This window comes from Prionailurus bengalensis, chromosome B4, assembly GCF_016509475.1.
Source record: "Prionailurus bengalensis isolate Pbe53 chromosome B4, Fcat_Pben_1.1_paternal_pri, whole genome shotgun sequence".
Taxonomy (NCBI): domain Eukaryota; kingdom Metazoa; phylum Chordata; class Mammalia; order Carnivora; family Felidae; genus Prionailurus; species Prionailurus bengalensis.
Genome location: NC_057358.1, coordinates 3,443,779 through 3,470,344, shown reverse-complemented (window position 1 = coordinate 3,470,344; position 26,566 = coordinate 3,443,779).

Genomic DNA, 26,566 nt, shown 5'->3' with positions numbered 1-26,566 from the left:
AAGCACGCCTGGGAGGCTCAGTTGGTTAAACGTCCAGCCTGGACTCGGGTCATAATCTCACGGTTTGTGAGTTTGAGCCCTAATCAGGCTCACTGGTGACAGTGCAGAGCCTGCTTCAGATTTTTTGTCTCCCCCGCTCCTCTCCCTCTCTCTCTCTCTCTCTCTCTCTTTCTTAAAAGTAAATAAATAGGGCGCCTGGGTGGCTCAGTCGGTTAAGCGGCCGACTTCAGCTCAGGTCACCATCTCGCAGTCCATGAGTTCGAGCCCCACGTCGGGCTCTGTGCTGACAGCTCAGAGCCTGGAGCCTGTTTCAGATTCTGTGTCTCCCTCTCTCTGACCCTCCCCCATTCATGCTCTGTCTCTCTCTGTCTCAAAAATAAATAAACGTTAATAAATAAATAAAAAAAATTTAAAAAAAGTAAATAAATAAACATTAAAAATATAAAATAAAAATAAGAACTTGAAGCTGAAAGAGGTCAAGTAATTGCCCAAGGGCAAGTCATTGAAGTTAGTAAGTTGTAAAATCAAGTTTTGAACTCAGACAATTTCATTTTAGGGTCCATGCTGACTATGCAAGCTCCCTACATCTCTGCTTCTGTTTATTTGTAACAGGAGAATGAAAGCTTTTACCTTGTGTCTACCAATCAGGCTCTAAGGTGCATTGAGGTTCTTGACCACACAATGCCATGTAGGACCAGTCAACTCTAGGCAAAGTCCCAAAGGTGGCAGAGTTTATTTTGTAAGCATTCGGGTGTCCACGGACCTCTGATCAGTTAGGATTGAGCTCAGCTGTAGGCTGTGGTATTGACAAAGGATAGACAAATAGACCATTAGAAATTGACTTGCTCACTTATAGACGGCCAGACACAGAGTTAGTTGACACAGCGGGCCAGTGGGAGAAAGACTGACTTTTGAAGTAAATGATAACATTTGACTTTTGGTTATCTATCCAGAAAACCAAAACCAAAACCCAATCTAATTTGATCCCACCTCACATCGCATGTAAACATCCATTCCAGATCGATAAAAGCCTTAGATGCAAAAAAAAAACCAAAACCTTAAACTTTTAGAATAATGCAAAGGAGAATATCGACATAATGATGAGATTGGGGAAGTATTTTTTTAAAAGAAAAAAAAACCCAAAAAAACCCAAAACACACCCTCAGGTAAAATATTGACACATTTGACTATATTCAACTTGAAAATATTCTGCTCTCCATACAAAAATTAAAAGACAAGTCGTAAGCTAGAAGAAAATTTTTGAAACACAAGGAATCAACAAATGGTTAGAGTCCAGAATATCTATGTATTGTTGATATATACAAGTATTGTGTGTGTGTGTGTGTGTGTGTGTGTGTGTAAGAAGATGACAAAGGGGTAAGGGCATAAAACACACAAAGAAGCATTGCATAGAAGATTTCTTTAGGGTTTTCTGTGAACCTCAAACTCAGTAATAATACCTAAAACCTGACAAGATTTTAAAAACTACTATGTGAGGCCTCTGGGGACTAGACGTGAGGTTTTGGAAGGGAGTTGGATGTGAGGCAAATAATGGGTACAGGACTCGTTTCCATTCACTTATCAGTCTTTACAACGAGGGAAGCTTCTGTTGAGGCATTGGGCACCCTGAATGAGTAAAACTCTGGCTTGAGGAACCAGGAGAGGAGCCTAAGGCAGCCCGAACAGCTGGAGGACAGACAACCCCAGGAAAGAGGAAGACGAGAAGGGACATCCGATTCTGAGCAAGAGTGCAGGCCAAGGCTTGAGCACAACTTTGAAGCCCATGTGCGTGGGACAGACTGACAGAAGTTGTCACAGAGGCTGAAGGAAAATCTATGTGTCTTGGGTGACACCAGAGTGATGCTCTACACGCAGAGTCAGGTGAGATCATTGCTTTGCAAAGACGAGAACATCCACACACTTCTGAGCAGCGAGAAAGTACTTGGGATATACACAACATAGTGGGTACATTCTCAAATTGTTTGACCTACAAAGATCCAGGAGAACGTGACCTGCTGTCAAAGGAGAGGAAAAGTAATTGACGTCAGCCCTGAGACGAGAACTTTAAAGCAGTATTGAAACTACACTTGGTGTGGTGAAGGAAAGTATTCTCATAGCAAATAAAAGCACAGAAGATGCCACTAGGGAAATGGAGAATATGGAAATGACCAAATGGAAAAGGTAAAACTGGTAAATAAAGTACCTGTAATAATAAATTCGCCAGAAGAACTTAATTGCAGAATAGTGTTTACTGACAAAAGAGCTGGGAACTTGAAGATGTATCAGTAGAAGATATCAAAGTGGAAGATGCGAGGGAAGAAAATTGATGGCATCTTAGGGACAGTGCAGTAGGAGTCTTAGAGGGAAAGGTGACGGAACAAGAGGAATCTTAGAACAAAAGGAGGGTGAGAACGAGACAAAAAATATTTGAGGAGATGGCGGTCAGAGCCTTTCCAAGTTTGGTGGAAGACGTAATTGACAGATTCAGGAATCTCCGTGAAGCCCAAATGGGATCAAATCAAAGAGAACCATGCTGAGGCACATCATGGACGGATGTTGCCATCCAACGATGAGGGAAAAACCTTGATATCACAAGAGAAAGGACGGCTCCTGCACAGGGGATGATCTCCATCCGCACAGGTTTATCATCAGGAGCTTTGGAGGCCACGGAAAGGCGGGAGAAAGTTTTAAATTGATAAAAGCAGAAACAACACCTGCGTCAACCCAGAATTCAATGCCCAGTAAAAGTATCCTTTTAAATTGAAGAACAAATGAAGACAATTTTCAGAAAAAGTCCAACTCAAGGAATTCATTTCCGTGAGATCTGCACTGTAAGAAATGCTAAACAGAGTAGCTCAAACTGAAGGGAAGTCATGCTGGAGGAAAGCTGCGTCTTCAGGAATAATTGAAAAGCACTGGAAGTGAGGGATTTGAGGGCAACCATGAAAGGCATTATTTCTCAATTTCTTTAAAAGCACATGATTTTAGATTTTTTGCAAATGGTTTAAAAAAATTTTTTTTTCATGTTTATTTAGTTTTTGAGAGAGAGAGAAACAGAGCTTGAGCAGGGGAGGGGCAGAAAGAGAGAGAAAGAGAGAGAGAGAGAGGGAGACCCAGAATCCGAAGCAGGCTCCAGGCTCTGCACTGTCAGCACACAGCCCGACGCGGGGCTCGAACTCACGGACCGTGAGATCATGACCTGAGCTGAAGTCGGACGCTTAACCGACTGAGCCACCCAGGCGCCCCTGCAAATGATTTTTTAAAGTAAATATAATACTGTCTTGTGGGATTTAGAAATATGTACGTGATATATATGATAAGTAGAGCATAAAAAGCATCTGGAAAGGGTAAAAAGTAGCTGGAAAGGGTAAATGGGTTAATACAGTTGCAGATTTCTGCTTTTTATGTGAAGGGTACAAATCAACTCTTAAGTAGTATGAAAAGTTAAGGATATGTGCTATAATCCCTAGAGTATCCATTTAAAAATGCAAATCTGTACAGCTAAAAAGCCATTTTTTTTCAAAATAGGATTTAAAAACATATGATCTAAAAGAAGGTGAGGAAGGAGGGAGGAGAGAAACAAAACAGAGGGGATGACAAACCACTAATAACATAGTGTACTTAATCTAACCATATCAACAATTACATGAAATGGTAGTGGATTAGACACTCCATTTAAAAGGCAGAGATTAGGGGCGCGTGGGTGGCTCAGCCGGTTGGACGTCTGACTTCGTCTCAGGTTACGACCTCATGGTTCGTGGGCTCAAGCCCCACATCGGGCTCTGTGCTGACAGCTCAGAGCCTGGAACCTGCTTCGGATTCCGTGTTTCCCTCTCTCTGCCCTTCCCCACCCCCTCTCAAAAATGAATAAGCATTAAAAAAAATTTTTTTTAAGGTAAAGATTATTGGCATGCATAATGAAGGATGAACTGTTTGCTGTAAAAGATTATTTACTTTAAATATACGTAATAGTTGAAAGGAAATGGATGGAAAAATGTGTGCCATCTGAATGATAAATGTTAAGAGGGCTGGAGTCTTTGTATTAACAGCAAACACGTGCAATTTCAAAAACCAACATTTTTATCAGACATAAGCCATAGGAAACACATACCTATTTATGTGCCTACTAAGGACAACCTCTAAATACATGAAGGGGAAATACCACTAGCATTGAAGGGAGAAATTGAGAATTCCACAAACAGTAGGATATTAAAAAAAATTGTAAGCATCTGATAGAACAACTACACAAAAATTAATAAAGACATAGAAGATGTAAGTCTGTTACTCACCCCGATCTATAAAATATATGTTCAGTTGCACGTGGTATGTTTATCAAGGTAAACTGTATATAATGGGCCATCAAACAAGGCTCAATACATTTGAAACGTGTGAAACTGTATCCAGTTCAATCTCTGACCATAAGAGAATTAAAGTAGAAGTCAGTAACAGTAAGTTCTGTTGAAAACCCCCCAATACTTGGAAAATATAAACACCGCACTTCTAAATAATCCACAAGTCAAAGGAAAAATCACAAAGGAAATTAGAAAATAATGAACCGAATGATAAGAAAAGTAGAAGACATTAATATTCGTGGGATACATGCAGTGTTTATAGGGAAGTTTATAGCTTTCAATGTTTATTTAAGAAAAGAAGAAAGTTCTAGAATTCGTGGCCCATGAACAAAAACATTAGATAGGTCAGGCAGTCTTCTGAAGAAACAGGAACAAGATAGGAACAAAAACAACAAAAAAACCCCCAAAAAACCAAAAACCAAAAAACACGTGAGAATATTGTTACCCACCAGAGAAATACCGGATTCAAAGTACGATGGGCCACGACCACACACCCATTCGAATGGGTAAAATTTAGAACATAGACCCTACCCAGTGTTGTCCAGGTAGTAGAGGAAGTGGAATTCATTCTCTCTTGGTTCAAACTCAAAATGGCACAATCACTTTGGAAAATTATTTGGCAGTTTCTTTTTTTTTTAATTTTTTTTTCAACGTTTTTATTTTTGGGACAGAGAGAGACAGAGCATGAATGGTGGAGGGGCAGAGAGAGAGGGAGACACAGAATCGGAAACAGGCTCCAGGCTCCGAGCCATCCGCCCAGAGCCTGACGCGGGGCTCGAACTCCCAGACCGCGAGATCGTGACCTGGCTGAAGTCGGACGCTCAACCGACTGCGCCACCCAGGTGCCCCAACTCAAAATGGCACAATCACTTTGGAAAATTATTTGGCAGTTTCTTAAAAGTCAGATGTGCATCTCCACGTGGGGAATCCAGAAGTGTCACACACCGTTAGTGGAAACGTAAAGTGGTGCGGCTGCCTTTGAACACGATCTTGTCATTTCCTCAAAATGTTAAACACAAGGCTGCAACATAATCCTCCCGTGCCACTCCTAGGTAAATACTCGAGAAAAATGAAAACAATCCCACCAAAAAATTTGTGCATGAATATTCACATAGCATCGTAGAAAATAGCCAAGAGTGGAAACAACTCAATGTCTATCAGCTAAAGGATGGAGAAATAGTATGTGGGATAGCCGTTACGATGGAATATTATTAGGCAATAAAAAGGAATGAGAAATGGTACATCCTACAATGTGGATGAGCCTTGCAAATGTTCTCCTAGATGAAGGAAGCCAGCCACAAAACATCACAAGTTGGTCACGTATAATTCTATTTATAGGAGATGTCCACAATAGGCAAATTGTCTACAGAAACAGAGAGTAAACTAGTGATTTCACAGAGCAGGGAGGACCGGCAGAAATGGGTAGTGCCTTCTGTTGGGTACAGCATTTCTTATTTGGAGTGGTGAAATACTATAAAATTAACCGTGCTGATACTTGCCCATCTCTGTGTATAAGGAAAATAATTGAACCATATACTTTAAATGGGCGACTTACGTGTTGTGTGAATTATACCTCCATAAAGCTGTTGTGATGCTGTGATTTATGGCAAAAAACTATCTTTTTGGTCTTGTTCTCCCATCCCACTCCTTGGTCCCCAGGGGAACCAGCCATGTGCTTAGAGAGTTGGGAGGGCCAGCCCCATTATCCAAACTCCAGGGAGGGGAGAGGGGCTGGAGGTTGAGGTAACCATCAACAGCCAGTAATTTAATCAGTTGCGCTTGGGCAACGCATCATCCATAAAATACCAAAAGGATGTGGTTTGGGGAGCTTCTAGGTTGGTGAACACATGGAGGTGCTGGGGTGGGATGTTGTGCCCTCAAGGGACAGGGAAACTCCGTGCCCTGTCCCCATTCCTTGTTCAGGGCATCTTTTCCAACTGGCTGTTCCTGAGTTGTATCCTTCATAGTAAGCTAGTGATTTAGTCAGTGAACTTCCTGAGTTCTGTGACAATTCCTAACGAATCATCCAACCTGAGGGAGGGGGTCGTGGGAGCCTCCAGTCTGTAGCAGGTCAGTCAGAAGCACACAGGTGACAACCTAGACTTGCATTGGTGTCTGAAGTGGGGCCGTCCTGTGAGACTGAGCCCTTCACCTGTGGGGTCTGGTGCTGTTTCTAGGTAGACCGTGTCAGAACGGAGTTAATTGTAGGATATCCAGTTAGTGCTTACAGAGAACTGTGGAATTGCTTGGTGTGGGAAAACGTGTGTGGAATATAGAAGTATTCTGAGTATGGAGAAACAGATTTTCCTCTCAGCTGTATTAAACACCATGTCCATCTACCATAACCCAGCCCTTCCACATTTAGGTATTTCCTGAAGAAAGATGTGGCCACACGAAAGCTTACATTCACAGTAGCCAAAAATTGGAAGTGACCAATGCCCATCAGTGTATATGAGTGGACATACAAAAAGTGGTAAATTCATAAAATGGAGTACTACCCCCATGAAATGGGATGGGTCGTGGGTAGCCCACACTTGAAATCATTTTCAGCATGATTGTTCCGAGTCAAAGAAGCCGGACACCAAAACGTATGTATGTAGTGTTCGGTTCCACTTCTGTAAAACACAAACCCATCTACAGTGACTGTTGAAGGAACAGCCTCCTCTTCCAGAGTGAGGAACCTTTTGGGAGAGACGAGATGTTCTGTATCTTAATGTGATGGTGGCTTCGCGGCTGGAAATACGCATCATAGGTCATTGAAATGTACACTTTAAGCGAGTGCCAAGAAGTCACAGGGGAAAATGTGTCCCTCATCGGTAACTGGTGAGGTACGATGTAAATTAAAAGAGGATCGCTTTTTCTTCCGACCAGATTGGCAAGAAGAACGAGTTTGCCAATAAAGGTCCTAGAAAAAACAGGGGCCCCCAGAGGGGTGTATACAAATATTTATAGCTCCAATGCTCATAATAGCAAAAGGATAGAAACAAGTAGGTTCAAATGTCCACTTTTAGGCAAATGTAAACTAATCTGTGGCTCATTTAAACTGTAAATATATACTGAAGGAAAGTTAATGAGACACCTGTTTTTGTATCCACACAGATGATTCTCCAACACCTGATGTTAGGCAGAAACCCAAATTACATAGACTGGAATCCCATTTACATAAATTTCAATAACCTCCAAATGAAGCAACATATTGTTTAGGGGTATATACGGCATCTGGAAAAACTTTAAGTACAAATCCTAGAATGATAAACACCAAGTTTGTTTGGGGTGGTGGTCGCTTGTGAGTATATGGAGTATGTGTGTTGGCGAGTGAGAAGGGTCTTTCAAAATTCCTTGGTGATGTTTCCCTGATGACTATGGGTGGAGTACACTTGGGTGTTCTTTTACCATTAGTTTTTAAACCATGCAGATATGAAGTATATCAAATTAGGTTTTCTTTTTTTATAAAAAGTTTATGGAAAAATAGAGATAAGAAATAAAATTTATCAATCTTAAAGTGTCATAAGAAAATGCACTATACCCAATGAAAATAATATGTGAATAAAATTTAATATTGAATATAGGAAACACGAGAAAAATGATAAATATAAATATTAATATAATTTTGATTATAATACACGTATTTGTGTCAAATTCAATAAAATTACAGACTTACAGATTTGATCTAGCAATACATGACCTAAAACTGATACATAAAAATATTCAGATAGGTTGAAAATTACTGTATAGAAACGTTCAGGTACATTGGGCAAAAATTAAGCAAATGAATGAAAAAGCAATTTTAATTTTCTTTAATGTTTATTTTTGAGAGAGAGAGAGAGAGAGAGAGAGAGAGAGAGAGAGAGAGTGTGCAGGGAAGGGGCAGAGAAAGAGGGAGACACAGAACTGAAGTAGGCTCTAGGCTCCGAGCGGTCAGCACAGAGCCTGACACGGGTCTCGAACTCACGAACTGCGACATCATGACCTGAGCTGAAGTCGGATGTTTAACCCACTGAGCCACCCAGGCACCGTGCAAAAACAGTTTTAAAGGGAAATACAGTTTAATTCAAGACAATCACAGAAGACAAAGAAAAATATAATATACTGGAAAAGTGAATCAAAAGATACGGTACTTATGAATGATATAGCCTAAAAATTCAAAAAGCAACAATTGATATAATTTTAGGGAAAACAGATTTTATGCAGAGAGTTTAACACATTGGTTGGGAAATTTTCAACACGAATGTATAAAAGTACAAAAGATACTAATCACCCAAAACATAATAGTTCCATGTTTGTATATGTGTGTGTATATGTGCACTGTATATAACTTTACACATAAAACCAGAAATTCATACTTCTGCAGCCCATCTGGAACATTTACCAAAAAAGAGGATTCTGTAGTAGGCTACTATGCATATCTTAATACATTTACAGGAGAAAAAGAGTAGTCTAAGTTTACTACAAATTTTATCAGATTAGACCTAATTAATAAATGAATCTAAAAAGGACCCCACCTTTGTTTCAAAAAGCTAACATCCTACTACGAAAACACTCCTTGGATTCAAAAGGAAATCATAAGAGCATTACTGGATGTTGAATGACGGAGGTAATATTACATGTCCAAACATGAGCGGCCGTGCGAAAGCAACGTCCAGATGGAACGTTACACATTTAACGACCCATACAGAGAAGACCGAAAACCAGCTGAGTTTTGAAGCCACCACCACCACCACCACCACCACCAACAACAACAACAAAATGATTATCAGAGTCAAATCAAACAAGGAAGAAAGGAATTGTGAGGAGAGAAATCAATAAAATACAGAGGTAGGACAAAAGCTGAGTCTTTGCAAAGATTAATAATTAAATCTCCAGTACACGTGATGAGAGAGAGAGAGAGAGAGAGAAAGTACAAGCAAAAGGCTAGAGTGAGGGGGGACTGTAGTCACAAGGGTATTCAGTCAAGAATGCAAGGAAAGTTCAAAAATTTCAACATCAGCAAGTCTGTGAAATTATGTGTCTCGAAAATTACAGGACAAGAGCCTCAGTATAATCTCCACAGATGAAGAAAGAATATTCAAGTCTATTTCTCATCTAAAAATCCTCAGAGGGGCTCCTGGGTGGCTCATTCAGTTAAGTGGCCAACTGTAGGTTTCGGCTCAGGTCACGATCTCGTGGTTCGTAAGATCAAGTCCCGCATCCGGTTCTGCGCTGACAGCGTGGAGTCCACTTGGGATTCTCTCTAGCCCGCTCTTCTCTGCCCCTTCCTGCTCGTGTGCAGACTCTGACTCTCTCTCTCTCTCTCTCTCCCCAAAATAAATTTTAAAAAATACTTTAAAAAATCCTCAGAAAACTAGAGAAGGTTCTTAATTCATGCAATTGATATTTATTGAGGTTCCTGCTATGTTCTAGGCTTTCTTTATGTGCTGAAATATAACTTGGGATTTCATCCTTTTATTTCCATGTCCATATTCATGCAGAGAGACCTATTCCTTCATGGGGAAGATAGTGTACCCACTCACAACTATCATGTAAACATCTTACGAATTGGCAAGTTGCGTAACCTCCTGTCATTCCTTCACATAATGGTTTCTTGTTTTTCCTATTTGCCTTTGTGGATGTCAGCAGTGTTAGCACCTACATTGAATGTTGTCTTGGGATCCTAAAGCAAAGACCCACAGTTGTCAGATGCACTGTAGAGCCACGCAAGTATAGACTTCAAAGGGTAGACCGCTTGTGTGTATGTGTGTAGGTAGCAGCTGGCCTTTCCTTTCCTTGAAGACCCGGCAGGCATTCCAGGACAGGTTCTTTGTATTTCCTTAGATCAAAAGTGGCTCAACTCTAATTTTTTTGCAGGTGCTAAGTAAAATCAGGATGAAGTTAAACAGATGGTTGCACCTCCCTCTTCTCATCTCAGTCAGCCTGATTAAAATGGTCATTCTTCCAAAACTTGTGTATCTCGTGCAAATGCATCAAATATTTCCACAAACCATATGGCCACTATCCTAACTTAAGCATGAGTAGATTTATGTGAAGAGTCGTTATTGGCCCCCGCTCTAAGAATGTGCTCTCGGAAGGTCTCAGAGGAGTTCTGATGAGTTGCTTTTGTTTGATACACACCTATAACGTGTAGAAGCTTTTATTCAAGGTAATAAAAATATTGTCATAATACCGTAAAGTATTAGTGGGAAGCCATCTGTAATCTGCACGCCCAAGAGTAATTCACTGTGCACTTGGCAAAAATGAGAAGTCTTCTGGTATGTGTGACAAATTTGTAGTTCAGCCTTAACTAAAATTTTTAAATGTCCTAATAGCTTAAAAATAATCACAATTCTTTTCCTTTGCTTATTTAATCTGAATTTAACCAAACCCCATTCTTCGCAGGGATCTGTGTTCAGCAAGTGGGTGTAGAGTTTTGAATGAATGGGTTGTCAGTTTATAGTTTGTGCTTCTGTGGCTGACATCTACTTGAAAGGAATTGAGCTGTGAAGGTTTGGGAATAAAATCACCGCTAACCCCTTCCTTCTTTTCAAACTACAGTGTATATATATATATATATATATATATATATATATATATGTCTTTCACAGACACTTATCTGTGTGATGATTATGCACGCCCAGGGAGGAGTATTTCACAACTTCACAACTGGTCTCATCACATTAGCCTATTTTAATATTCTAGATCGTTTTAAACCTAAAGATCTTTGGGAGACTACCGAGAGCTCGTAATGTGTTCCAGTGTGGAACATAAATTTATTCAGCACCTGTGAAAATAGTTTGAATTGCTTGCTGTTGTTTAAAAAAAGTCCATTCTGTGAAATCTGTTTGGGACTACTTTGAAGTAATTTTGGGGTACAAAACAGGGACTAACTGAATCAGTCAGTGAATTAGTAAATTAGTAAATCAGTGAATTTTTGCTCAGCCCTTTCAAACAGGCTGGGGGGAGCAGCCAATCTGTGGTTTCAGGCTGCAGGAGTCCTGGCCTTCCTAGGCATTCTGGAGGATTTGGGGTCCGGGTTCCATGAAGTGAGGGACATAATAAGATCTCACTTTAGGGAGAGTTTGTGAGGGTTCAACTAGATAACCTACATTTGTAAAGATCTTGTCCCAACAAGTGCGTTAGGCACCCAGTAAATTCCCCCTGTCTGTAGGATTATTGGTAAAATACTTTGGTAATTGACCATTTATGACCATTTACTCCATCCATGAAAGATATGAAAATGGTTAACATGTCTGGGGGGTGGATATTGTCCCTGAGTCCATTGCCTTACATATCTGGACATCTTTTCAAGAGGTTGATTAAAGAGGCTGCCCACATTTGGAAAATTCTTAAGTGAGATCTCTGTTGTATGGGGATTCTTGATTATCAGGTTAATTGAGACTGTCAAATTCTCCCTTAATTGCTCTGAAATTAAATTACCAATGAATCCCCAGGCAAAGCAAATGTTTCATTATTCACACAAACATAGGTCACAGGCTCAGTGTCCTCCTGGCACTCTGGCCCATATCCCTTATTTGATGAAATTATAAATATGCTCCTACTTAAAGTATTTACAGGCTAATTACTGGCCCTTCTTAATTTAAAATGTATGATTTGAAAACAAATTGACATTTGATGAAATATTTTATTGAAGTAATTTAAAGATGTTTTGTAAAATAATGTATTAGGGATGTTACATAATGTCCAGGCTTTAAAAAAAAACATTTATTTATTTATTTTTATTTTATTTTTATTTATTTTATTTTTTCTTTTATTTTTTATTATTTTTATTTTTTATTTATTATTTTATTTTTATTCATTTATTTTTAAAACCATTTATTTATTATTTTGAGAGAGAGAGACAGAGACAGAGACAGAGAGTATGAGCACAAGCAAGGGGGGGGGCAGAGAGACAGAATGTCAAGCAGCCTCCATGCTGTCAGTGCAGAGCTCAGCATGGGGTTCGATCTCATGAACCTCAAGATCATGACCTGAGCCAAAAGCAAGAGTCAGATGCTCAACCAACTGAGCCACCCAGGTACCCTTCTGAGGATTTTTCAATGTTAAATAGACTTGAATATATTTTCTTCAGCTGGCCCGGAGCTTGATCTCACAACATGAGATCATGACCTGAGCCAAAATCAAGAATTGGATGCTTAACCGACTGAACCACCCAGGCACCCCTGATGTCCAGGTTTATTAACTAATCAAGTAGTCCAAGTTCACTGCCACTGTGGCCACTTTCCAAGTATTCCAAAATAGAAAAATTTAAGACCTTCAAAAGTCAGTGGTGCAGGAAAGAACGTAGAGAAACTGCCCTTTTCAATGTACCCATTTTATTTTCTATCTTCCTCATGTCTCACTAAGGTTCTACAGTGTCATTTTGGTCATGGGAACTACCAACTGAATAAGAGGATATTCTTCTGGTGCTCGTATGTTGAGTCATTTATTCCTGCTATCATATAGATCCTATATCAGGCCAAAATCTCTGGAGTCACTTCTGGTTTAAAGGTTATCATCTGCGGCGTCTGCTGGGGCAGCTCAGTCGGCTAAGCATCCCACTCTTGATTTCAGCTCAGGTCACGATCTCACAGTTGTGAGATCAAGCCCCGCATTGGGCTCTGCGCTGAGGGTGGAGCCTGCTTGAGATTCTCTCCCTCTGCCCCTCTCCCCCACGTGTGTGTTCTCTCTCTCTAAAAACCATGGATAAATAAACCAAGATTATGATCAGTGTTTCCTCCCGGGACTGAGCCTGATGGCTCGCCGTATGCACACACTGTTACCGTGTACCTGATGCACTCGATGTAATTAGCCTGTTTCCTCCGAGGGTTCAGAGGTGGAGCACTGTAGCTAGGGCTGCTGTAGCAAAAATACCACAAGCCGGGCAGCTTGTAATGGCAGACATTTATTTTCCGTGGTTCTAGAGGCTGCAAAGTCCTAGGTCAGGGTGCCAGCATGGTGGGATTCCCGAGAGAGCTCTCTGGCAAACGGCAGGAGGTCATCTCATTTCACGTGGCGGAGAACAGGGAGAGGAAGCGAGCCCTCTCCGGACTCTTACAGGGGCACTAATACCATCATGAGGCTCCGTCCGCCTGACCTTTTCTCTAATCCTCATTACTTCCCAAAGTCTCCACCTCCCAGTACCATCGCATCGGTGTTTTTGACATAGGAATGCGGGGGGCACCCAAACATTCGGTCCAAAGCAAACAAACACCTTTCAAACCATTGTGGTCAGTGTTCTGTCACACCATCGAGCCGTGGTCCCTTTACACGACTCACAGTCCGTGGAGATCGACCCTTTGAGTCATTCAAACCCACTAGTTGGATAGGAGCCATGAGCCAGAACAGGTGAATTGAAAATATCCTCAGTCGTGTGGGATACTGCTGGGGTACCCAAGTTGCAGGTTTCAGGAACTGACCGTGTTCTAGAAAATACAAAAGCAGCGTGATGAAGGCAGTGTGTGCTGATGACTTTATCCTCCAGGAAAAGCGGAGACCGTCTTTAGGACCTCAAGGGGATGCTGTCGCGAGGGAATCTTAGCTGCAGTTTAGTTGAGGACTATTTGGCTTATCTGAGGCTCGGGGACTGAGTATTCCTTCTTTATCAGGAGACCAGAGCTTCTCCAGAGCGTATGAACTATCTCCATCAACAATCTACTCAGATGGATTTGGCTGTCCTGAGAGTGCCCGATTGCATCTGGCTCCCATCCGAGTGGAAAGTTGACTCACTCTACCAGGCCCCCCGTCTGTCTCCCACATGCTTTCCGTGTTTCCATCAACGTGACCCAGTCTCTCAGACGTTGATGTTCCAACATCCACCCTGCGGCTCAGTCCCAACCTGAAAAGCAACGGGTGCCCTTGGCCAGCTCCCCCAGTCAGGCACTCTAATCTTTACGTTTGGGTTCATGAGCTACACGGAGGTGTGCTCCAGACAGGATTGGGGGCCAGTCATTGTCATAAGGGCTGCTGACATTTGTGTTATTTAGAAACCCCTGGGCATGTGAGACACGGTCATTCAGACTGGTGCACGTCTGTCATGGGACATTTCCTCTGCTTCCTGAAATAGAGCTCAACCCTCCTTCCAGAACCCAGTGCAGAATACGTGACTCACACTTGGAGAGTCAGCCCCGAGGACTTGCAAACTTTGTTTTTGGTAAGTTTGTGGCGACCTGATTCACGTATTTTGCAAGCTGTGAACTCGGGGTGGTAAGTGGGGCTAACGACTCCTATCTGCAGTTCATACCACGTGACTGAATGAGGTCAGCGACCTCTCACGCCCTTAGAATGTTGACCGAGCTAGCAGGTTCATGCGAAAGAAACATGGTTCAGAGTAGGCTTTCGCTGAGCTGCAAGGAACACTGGGCTTGTTTGGCCACAGTTGGAAGTTGACCAGCAGAGCCCCCGAGGGGGGTCCTCTTGTAAGCCTGCTCACTTTCCTGCACTGATCACACAAGACCGTGATGACTACTCCAGCCTTTTTATTTCTGTTTTTATTTCTTATTGGTTTATTGTTTAAATGACAAGAAGAATAAATTGGTTTTGGGGATGGGGAGTCATTTTAGTCATGAACTTTCTTCTTCTTTTTTTTTTTTCTCTTAAAACTCACTGCATAATTATGCGCTTAGAAACCCGAATCCCGATGACATACCTCACCCTCTTCTGTTCCTGATTATAAATACTGGTCCATATAACGCATCCCGACTTGAGCTTGTCCCCTCTGGTGTTGGTCTGTACTCACAGGGGCCGTCTCTTTTTCCGTGGCTTTGGATTTGCCCACCTCTCCTGGGATTTATTACCTCGTCCTTTTTATCAAGGGGGTTCGTCCCACCCCTTTCCTGCCCCTCATGTGGTTCTTGGCTGTTTTCACCAAAATTGCTTCTCAAGGATTCTTTCCCATAAAGGGCTTGCCCTGGATCCAGGTCTTCCTCTTCTTATCCCTTTACTGATTCCTGGGCACGGTCACATCCCAGCAGGATGGTGGATGTGCCACTTTCCAACAGCACCCCCGTAACATCGGCGAGGATGTGATTAATAGAGGGCACATCTGGAAGCCTGATGTCGCCGTTTCCTCCTCTGGCCGAGGTCGCTGCCCAGAAGGCAGGGGATCTTTGAGATGCTGATGGCCTTTTATAGCCAGCAGCCGCATGTCCCCTGGGCCCTTGCTGCCAGTGACACTTTCACATCCAGACCCTGGATGGAGATATCGGAGTAGAGGAGCCTAGTGGCTCAGCGTCTGGCTACCTCCATGCGGCATGCCTGTTAGATGGCCCCTGTCCCCCCGTGGAGCCTCCTATCGTTTCCCTGCTGCGTCCTGTCTTGTGGTCAGTCTGCTGTCCAAACCTGGGGCTTGACTCCTTTTTCCTGCTCTCATCACTCTGAGGACCAGAGTCCTGGCCCCAAGCCCAGTCCCCATGATGGGCCCCACTTTCCCTGAGTGCTTTGCTCTCACCTGCAGACTGGACCCCACCATGACCATTAGCTGGATTGTTGTAACGGTTGAGGAAGGTCCTGAGAGCAGGTGTCGCACTGTGGAACAGAGGTCAGGGGTCAGTAGACATCCATTGACTTTCCTTCTTTCTGCCTCCTGCCGGTGCCTCCCCTCCCTGCGGACTCCAGCTTCATAGGTGTGTGCAGCCTCTATCTCCTGATTCCACTGAATAATGTTGTCTGCATTTATCCATTCACTCGCTGAAGGATAGTTTGGCTGCTTCCAAGTTTTGGCGATTATGAATAAAGCTGCTATAAATATCTCTTTCATTTTTAAAAATCTTTGCAGCCAAATGCAGGTGGCATTTAATTCTCTGCGTCCCTCCCCACCCCCAGTCCCCAGGCATGTTCCGTTCTGCCTGGGAATGCTGCCACTATAAAAAGACATCTAAGAAGGAAAGTGATTGTGCAGGGTTCCTGATGAATGGAGGGGATGATTCTATTTCATTTGTCTTGGAAGGTGGGCTTCTCCTCTGAGGCCCCAGGGATGTCGCGCCCCCCCCCCCCCCGCCGAGTGCCGAGTCCCACTGGAGAGATGCTTACGGGACGGTCTCCACCCTGGTCTTGGCTGGGCATAACACAGCCACGAGTGTACAAATCTTAGGGTATCCCCCAGGAGTATTTGATAGCGAACACGCAGAAGTTATTGGCATGCATATTTCTATATGCACGAGATACATTGTTTTGCTTTTACCTGGTTTCAGATTCTAAGAGGAGCATTTGCTGGGTACCCTTGTAGGACACGGCTTTGCAGGTCAGCTTGGCTTGTGTCTCCTGATTGGGTTTCTAGTGCTCACTCCCCATGGGCCCTGCTATTCTTAGACCGTAGCTGGGCTCTGCCGTAGTCGTTCGTTGTCCACTTTGAGTCTGTGGAATGTGGTTTTTGTTTCACGTTTTCCCATACTAATCATTGCAGACAATTGAGAAAAAAAAATGTTTAAAAAATCATCAAAAACCTACAATCATGCTCTCATATAATGACTAATCTGGGCCTCTATATATCTACTAAACAAGGGTCCTGTCTGTCTTTTGTGTCATTGGCACTTTCCTCAGGGTACAGCCATGCTTGTAATATTAATTATTTTCATTATCAGCAAGAAAACAATTGCTTGCTTTCCTTAAAAGACTTGTAGCTTCCCTCCTGAAGCCACAAAGAAAAGCTATAAATAAGTTAATCTTGAAAAGTTCGGTATAAAGTGCCAGCATTGTCTGAACATTTTCAGATAATTGGTTGGTTAATTGGCAGGTCGGTTTAATGATCTCTCCTTTGCCTCTCTTCCTTGGAGGGAGTAGAGAAGGAGGAGGTGGATATCCACGCTCTCAGTGGAGATCATTAATCATCTATCAAAGGTGAAAGAAATGTATACGTTCCGAAACCACTGGTGTTTTCATTGAGGAGGAAACGTGTGAGCAACTCTTAAGCATAGAAGGCATTTGTTATGTTTTTGAAGTAAAACAAAGTAGCTTTTGGTCTGAGCCTCGTTCCCCCTCTTCTGGAAGCCTCTTAACATTTCTATGTGACTCTTCCTTTACCTGTCACACTAGGCATGAATGTATATTCCAAATGTGCTCTGAGCTACCGAACAAAATATATATAGCACATTTAGGAAGAGAGTGCTACTCTTCGGAAATTCTTTTCCTTAAAAGGGAAATTGTAGATACGCACTTTCTCACCACACACACCTCTACGAACGGGCGTTTCAAGGCCATGCTTTGCAATCTTCAAAAGTCTCCCGGTGAGACTCTTCTATATATGGTTTGACTCCAAGTCAGACACAGAGTTTCTCTTTTCCTTAAAGAAAGTAGCTTCAGGGAGAACAAAAACCTAGAAGTGCCAACCAGCACCGTGGTCCAGACCTCCCGGGCAGACAGCTGTCTGTCTGTCCTTAGCAAAGGTGACGTCTTTCCTTCTTTCTCCCTGTGTTGCTTCCATTCAGCAGCAAATGTAACCATCACAAAGCTTTTTTGCGGGGAACATAGTTGTTTGGGGAGTTTTTGTGGATTATTTTTTAGGTGGTATTGTCATTTTTGAAAACAACTTTTATCAGGGCAGCAAAACCATTGCTTAGGCGAGTCTTGTTTTCTGAGAAGGAATTCAGGGCACACCTGCTACGCGAGTTCCTGGTTTGTTGTGCGGATGAATGGAATGGGGGCAAAAAAGCCAAAGCAGCACACTCTGCAGGTGCAGGTACACTCCCGTGTGCGTTAGAATTTGCCGTGGTTGAATGCTGCGCTTGGTGACCCTCCAAGGGTTGGGTGTTGTTGTTGTTGTTGTTGTTTTCATCCAGTTCTGAAGACATGTACACCCTGGTGAGACCAGCTGCAAAGACCCACAGCCCCTGACACGGCCCGGGGTCCAAGCAGGCCCCTGAGGGGTCTTTTTGTGCTTCTGATTCCTCCCGATTGCAGGGAGTCCCTGCGTTTCAACTACCGTTCGTCAGCCCTGGAAGGATTCCCACCGTTTCTGAATATCTGCTTGGCGATACCCATCCATCTTTCACTTCGGATAGTTTGAGGTCAAAATACCCGTTTACCAGTTCCGCCAATATTGCATTGCCTCTGAGTCCGGAGAAAGATGGATGGGGCTAAATGTTCGAGGAGAGGGAGCCCACTGATGATTGTCTCCCTCCCCCGAATTTGCTTTCTTCGATCTTAGATCAGAAGACCTGTCGATTCAGTTTCACTCATTGCTGTTATATTGTGTTTCTGTCATAGATTAAGTATTCCTTACAAATACTGTGTGTCCTTAAACACGGTGGGGTTAACTGGGCAGCATATAATATGAACACAATAATCCTAATTGATATTAACAATTTAGCATTGCTTTATTATCATGAGGAGTGACTGTAACTTTTGATTGTTGATGAGTGTGGTGTTTTAGACATACTGTTGTTAAGACTGACATATAGGGACACTGTCCTTTCATAAATAGGGCATAACACTCAGCCAAGCCACTTTCCCTGCCGTTGAAGTTGTACCTGAGATACAATGTTGGTTCCTGGTCCTATTTCTGCTTTGCTTTGCTTTTCTCTTCTCTTCTCTTCTCTTCTCTTCTCTTCTCTTCTCTTCTCTTCTGTCTCTCTCTCTCTCTCCTTCCCTACCCCCTTCCTTTCCTTCCTTCCTTCCTTCCCTGCCTTCACTCCCTTCCTTCCCTCCCTTCCTTCCTTCCCTCCCTCCCTCCTTTCTTTCTTTGTTATCTGCATTTCTTGGAAGAGAAGATCCTGCTTCCTGTAGAGCTGGTTGTAGGAACCTACACTGGTTGGTGCACCTGAAGTCAGAGAGAGTGACCCCTTCAGAACTATGAACACTTTGTATGACTGTATGTGTCTGCTTGCTGATATTACTGTATGTTTATTTTTATCTGTATCTATATCTATCTATCTATCTATCTATCATCTACCTGGCAGGAATTGATCTAAAATTTGCATGCATTAAAATAAGAATGTAGACTATAGGAATGTCCTCGTTGTAAACATACGAAAAATACACAAAATGGTACTTTGCAGACATTGGACAACGGGCAGCATAGCGTAAAGATCCCTGAGAAGAGAGAAACAAACAACGTAAGTCCTAACATTGCCTCAGATCATGGCCTGGAGGCGGTTTCCAGACCCCACTGTGCAGGGAGAGGAAATGGAAACAGAGCCTGGAGGTCTGGCCAAATTGAGGAAACTTGAGAATGGAATTTAGGAGGCCAAGGTGGCTAAAACACTTGGGGGGCAGAGTTCTGTAGAGAAGGAACTGCAGGGGAGCGAGCTGCTGAGCTCTTCAGCGGGTCTCCTCTAACCTCCGGCTGAGAACCGGCCTGCGTGTCCGGAGTTGGGAGAAACCATGTCCAGGAAGCAGCAGACCCAGCCTTTCTGGACCTGGCTTAGCGCTGGTAAGAGCATGCGCCCCACCAGTCCGAGTGGAAAGCATGCGGAAGAGATGGGGGCTTGGTCCTAAGAAGGGTCACATCTTAACTGTGGGGCTAACAGTCCTAGTGTGAAGGCTGTTACTGGCCTGGCCCACCAGAGCTCAAAAGTGACCTCATAAAAGTTAGAGTGGCTGCAGTGGTGAGACTGTGTGTCCGGACTAACGTGCACACTCTTTAAAGGAGTACAGCAGAACCCAGCACTCAGCACTGTGAAGTTCTCGGGGTCCGGCGACCAATGACGACTTACCAGCCATAGAAAGAAGAAAAATGCGAGTCATTATAGGAGGAAAATTGACCTGTAAAAATAGACCTTGACATGACAGAGATGATGGACATAGCAGAAAAACCTGAAAACAGCCACTATTAATCCTGAAAATATCTCAGATAACGTAAAGGTAGAGATGGATATAATGAAGACAGAGATGGAAGTTTTAACAAGATCTAATGGGAACGTCCACGGATCAAACACTGTAGCCTTTAGAAGCTGGTTTGCGGGGGTGAGAACATAATACTTCTACGTCTTTCTAACACTTGGGCTAAAATTCCGAATATTAACAGAGCAACTGAACTGGCTCAAGTTGGACTCTAAAAATCCTAGTCTTAGATACAACCTTTGACTTCTCGCCAGACTCTTTCTTCTCAAAGAATCTGGCCCAGCAAACCCACCGATGGTTAGCTACTCTGTTCTCTTTTTTGTTGTTGTTGAAGTTTATGTATTTATTTTGAGAGAGAGAGAGAATGTGAGCAGGGGAGGGACAGAGAGAGAGGAGGGAGGGAGAATCCCAAGCAGACTCCTCACTGTGAGCACAGAGCCCGATGTGGGGCTTGATCCCGTGAACCGTGATTATGATCTGAGCCGAAACCAAGAGCTGGACGCTTAACCGGCTGGGCCACCCAGGTGCCCCCTATTCAGGTTCTTTCCAGGTAATGTTGTCTCTCAACTTCCCTCCAAACATGCAGGCTTTTATGTCTGGAACGTTAAAGTGTCCCTTCTCTATCACCTGTGTGTGTGCGTGTGTGTGTGTGGGACATACCCATGTGTGTGCACATGCACACGTGTTGTGTGTATATGTGTATGTGTCATGTGTGGTGTGAGTGGCACAGGGCTATATGTTGTGTGCTTGTTGCATGTATGTTGTGTGTATGTGTGTTGTGTGTATCATGTTGTGCGGTAAGTTGCACGTATACATATGCATGAGTGTGTCGTGTGTGCTCACGTATTGTCTAAGTGGTCTGTGCGGCATACGTGGGTGTGGATACGTGTGCGTGGATGTGCTGTGTGCATGTATTGTGTGTGCTGTGTGGGGTGTGTGGTGTGTGTGTGTCTGTTATTCCCGTTGGCTCCTCAGGGCTCACCCTGGCCCCCACGCCTGGCATTCTCCACTTAGTCAGAACTCATCACGCTTCCTTTTAAGTGCTGTTTATGTGTGTGCATCACACAAGACCATGAACCCTTTGACAGAGGCATCATGTCTGTCGCTGTCCCCCGGGGCTTGGTGTCGTAGGTGAAACATGGCACCCTCGTGCCGTCCTTAGTCACCATGAGACTTGGCAAGACAGGGCTCAGTTTGGAATCTAGACCCCACCAAACCTTGGGAAATTCCCCAATACTGAGCTGTGTTGACTTTCACTTGGGTGGTGATGTCAGAAGACAGTGGAAACAGGGAGGGGCAGTTTTCCCAAACACTTTCCAGCGTGATCAGTGGCTACAGACTGTCGGTAATACTCTGTGCAAGATGACCCTTCTACTTTTTCCCTGATCCCCTTTTGTCGTTGAATATGCTTCTTTTTAGTGCTAGAAATGATTAAATCTAGTAGTTTTACTGAGGATTATTTTAGTTTATTGTCTCATGACCCAGATGGGAGGTTTATTTTGCTGCAATATTTCTAGCCTGTTTTGCAAAATAGTTGATTCAGCCAACATATGAATGGACAGTGCACTTTGGGTTAAAACAGTTTATTTCTGGACTTTGCTAGTTTTCTCCGTCACAGGTCGTTTATGGGGTCTCTTATTTAGGCAGTGACTTTTTTTTTTTTTCTTTAAAGCACTATTGTCAAATTCACATTATCATTATCACCACAGACTCTTTTTGTCCAGGCTGTTCAAGAACCACTATTGCCTGAGGCTAAGAGAGAGTTGACTGTCTTTCCCGAAGGAAAACACCAGAAAAATCATTTATCACTTCATCCTTTTCCTTATCAAGGATTTCTTCTCACAGACTGAGCCTTGTCCCTGAGGCTATTTGGAAATTGACAATTCAGGAAGAATCAATGGGGAGCTGCATTTTTGATGGATGAACCATTCGAAAATTCTATGGCATTCTTCCCATGACCTTTTCTGAAGACAGATAAATAGCCTTCCAAAGGTTGCATTTTATTTTATGTTCAAAAAAAAGGGTAGCCAGTCAAGGTGTATTAGGAACAACGAAGTTACATTCAGCTCTTTCACAATATGAAAAAAATAAATAAAGGGGGAAAAGATAGTGCAACTTGGGGATGTCTTCTGGAAGAATGAGATTTACAAATTCAGAAACTTCAGTACAACAGGGCTCTGAAGTCACAGAAGCTCTCTATTTCCACGAAGATGATTTCTAACACGATATCCCGCCCTGGTAGCTACTTTGTGCTTGATACATCTAACTCTTACGTCACCCTGCCTGTGCATATCTGACACTGTGCAGTTACCACTGGGACATCTTTAATTTCACAGCCTGTGCTATATGACAGAAGAAGAAAATACATCAAAACAATACCATACCAACAAGATGAAACACGGCCTTAAGAAGGTCTCAAGATTTAAATTCAAGGAGGCCAAGAGCAAATGTGAGGAATGGTTGTAGCGTAGGAGGCAGGAAGTACTTCGTGTAGTTTCTTACAGGATTTGAATATGGAAATGGAAAGAAGCATCCTGAATAATGCAAATGATGATATAGGAAACAGGTAGAAACTATGGAATGGATGGAGCCAAAGCATGTGACCACTGATAGAAAAAATGCTTTTGAAGAACCGGCAAAGAGGTAACGAGGAGCAATGAGGAAAACGCTGGACTGTCAATGAATTGTATTCCCAAATTCTGCCCATGGTCTGTCAGAGTTAATACATCTTGAAATGTTTAAAATACAGTTTTATTTAACCGATTTCTTTGTTTTGCTCTGTTGTGACATGTTTTATAGAGTTTAGGCAAAGTGGAAAAAGAGACTCTCGTGTTCCACCACAGTGAGATTTCACATGGATCTGTCACATACATTAGTGCCTTTATCCAACATAATAGGAGATCTGTGTCTTGAGTGTTTACTGTACTGTGTTATCCACTTTCCATGCTGTGCCCGCCTTCTTCACTCCCTTGCTAATCCTAGGGTGACTGAATTGTCGTGTTGTCCACTGTATAACGTCACACAGCGATTGGACCGATGACTGCAGGAGTTTGTAAGAACTCTTCAGGAGGCAGTGTGACCGTAGAGCATCTCAGATTCCTATTTTGAGAGATTTGTCATTCGTGTTTTTCATGTCACCTATTGTTGTCTTCATAAATTCACCAGCAAAGCACCAGCCCAGTTAAAGATGAGGAAATGGGGCGTTCTACTCTTCTGTTGAAATAGTCTCCGTGAAAACAAAAGTTGACATGAATTATCCACAAAAAGTAATAGAAGCTATGGCAGAAACCACTTTAATAAGAGACACTGGCTATGTGTACAAAATTCTATAACTCGAGTGAAAAAGAAAATAGCCAGCTTTCCAAGAATGAGATAAAACCCTAAACATAAAATATTTCCAGCAAGGGGTGCCTGGGTGGCTCAGTCGGTTGAGTGTCCGACTTCGGCTCAGGTCATGATCTCGTGGTCCGTGAGTTCGAGCCCCGCGTCGGGCTCTGTGCTGACAGCTCAGAGCCTGGAGCCTGTTTCAGATTCTGTGTCTCCCTCTCTCTGACCCTCCCCCGTTCATGCTCTGTCTCTCTCTGTCTCAAAAATAAATAAACGTTAAAAAAAATATTTCCAGCAAAACCCCAAAGTACGAGAAATAATTTTCCATGTGTGACACGTGCAAAGAAAACTCTCTGTGACCCTCAGAGGGGCTTCACTGTATTTGTGAGGAGTTTGTGGAATAGTATAGATGGGGGAAAGAAATTCTTTCCTGAGTATAGGTGTTCATTTTTTTTTTGATGTTTTCCTCTGAGTCACTAAAGTGAAACACATTTTCCAAAATGAGAATATTTCTTAGAATTTCAGGTAGATTTTGCAGATTTTTAAAAAATTTTCTTTTGTTTAACATTTATTCATTTTTGAAAGGCAGAGAGAGACAGAGCGTGAATGGGGGAGGGGCAGACAGAGAGGGAGACACAAAACAGAAGCAGGCTCCAGGCTCTGAGCTGTCAGCACAGAGCCCGACGCGGGGCTCGAACTCATGGACCGCAAGATCATGACCTGAGCTGAAGTCGGCCCCTCAACCGACTGAGCCACCCAGGCGCCCCTAGATTTTGCAAATTTTAAAGACGTTCCATCTTCATTATCTTGAAACCTTCGTTAAGTGCAGATTATGGGCTTGGCACCAAGTAAAGGGAAGGAAAAGTAATACAAAAGTTGCTGCTCACAGGACCCCAGTCTAATAAAAAAGCAAGTTTGCAGTGCAAGAGGGGTAGAGACACATGACAGTGTGAAACGTTACTCGTGACAGGAGAAGGTGAATGCTTCCCTCATCGACTGCCGGTGCCTCCCTGTTTTCCTGGGTCTACGTGTTGGGACCATGATTATTTGAGTCTTTTTCTATAAGGATTTGTGAGTATAAGTAAGACATTTAGTGATACTAAAATTTTACATGATTGTGAAGCTAAGAACACCTGGAAAGAATAGTATTTTCTGCCATAGAGGTACAATAGGAAAGATGTGTGACGTCACACATTATACAGCCTCTAGCCATGGGTTCAAATGTTGTCAAAGGCTCTTTAGGGAAAGAATGAACTCTTAGTTGTTATTTAGAGAGAATCATAATTCCATCACATTATTCACATGAAATATGTCCATCAAGAGACCAGTAGAAGTAGGAAAGAGGAAAAGGGAGTGTCTGGGTGGCTCAGTTGGTTAAGCGTCTGACTCTTGATATCAGCTCAGGTCATGATCTCACGGTTTGTGGGCTCGAGCCCCGCATCGGGCTCTGTGCTCACAGCGTGGAGCCTTCTTGGGATTCTCTTTCCTCTCTCTTTCCCTCTCATTCTGCCCCTCCCCTTCTCTCTGTCGCTCTCAAAAATAAATAGACATTAAAACAATTTTTTTTGGAAGTGGAAAATATAAGAGGAAAAGAACCAGAACCCAGTTAGTCCTAACATTGGGAGGGATTAGGTCAAGGCTGTGGATCTCGAGCAGGGTGGTCATGGCATTTCTTGTTAACACGTGGTCAACATCCATTTAGAGGACCACCTGTGGCAGGAGGACCGTAGTGGCACTATCAGTCTGTCCCCAGTTCAAAGACCTTGTTGTTAACCGAGTGCCTCTCTGGGGATCTCACCTCCCACCTCTAGCGTCTCTGGATATTCCTCCCCGTCCTGTTGAACCTTCTCTTTCCAGGAAGGTCCAGTGAGCAGAGCATTGGTGCTTTCCTCTTACTGTATCCCCAGGGCTGATCCCATGGCCCCCGTCTTTTCTCACCTCACTTTGCTGCGCATCCCTGCATCCATCGTTTTATCTAGCTCTGTTCTAGACAAAAATTCCATACTTTGGAGCAGTGTTTTCCAAAATGTAACGATCAGAATGTTAGTTTTATGAGACCTCAACGCATCCTTGCTTCCCGACAAACAAATGAGTTCTGAATTGTTCAGTGCCTATTTGCAATGTATATTCACAAGTTCGAGAGTCTAAAAACTCCTTGGGTAGAAACATTCTTGGTACCTTAATCTTTCCAGTTTTTAACATGTGTTTTTTTTTTAATATTTTTTAATGTTTATTTATTTTGAGAGAGCAGGAGAGAGAGAATCCCAAGCAGGCTCCGTGCTGTGAGCACAGAGCCCGACTACTGGTTTCGGTCTTACAAACCGCTAGGTCATGACCTGAGCCAACACCAAGAGCTGGACGCTTAACCAACTGAGCCACCCAGGTGCCCGCGTTCCAGTTTTTCTACGTAGTTATGTGACCGTGGGATGATTGGGGCAAGGCGTACCTCAGCCTGAGTGCTACAGGTTACGGTCTGAGAAAAGCAGAGTTCGACTACCATGATGCTGTCACCATTCACAAATCCCCACGAGAAACACAGAGCAGTCCTAAAGCCTGGCGAGGCCGTCTTCAGAATTCTAAAAATTTAGCGATCTCAGTAAAGTACTGAGACTATAAATTACCCAGATTCCTTTTCTCCATCGGTGCTCTCCTTTCCAGCCGTTAATATGTTTGCAGAATGTGCACGACCAATATACATCAGAGGCTGTGTTTGCTGAGGGACAGTGTAGAGGCCTGATCGGGTCACCTGAGATATTGGGAGGGGGTACAAACTGGGAATAATGGGGAACCCCGACGGGCTCAGAGAAAAAGGCCATGAGAAAACATGTCAGGATATCTTTAATCAGAGGGGTGACGGTGGAGGTGGGCTTTCCTGTGACATAAGGTGAATTACATAGCCTCCCCAGCTCCCTACACTCGGAGAAAGTCTCTAATCAGCCAGAAGCAAGTAAGGACTTTGTTTAGTCCTGCTTCGCAGAGTGTGTGAGTGACCGTGAGGGTCCTTCGGGTGAAGTCCCCTTGGGGAAGACGATGAAAATTATAAAGGCACCTCCAATGAGGAGGGCAAGTAGTTTGTGTCTCGTTGAGTCTACTGAAATGCCACCAGAGGGGTTGTTTCAGGTGCTGTTTCACGGGATAAT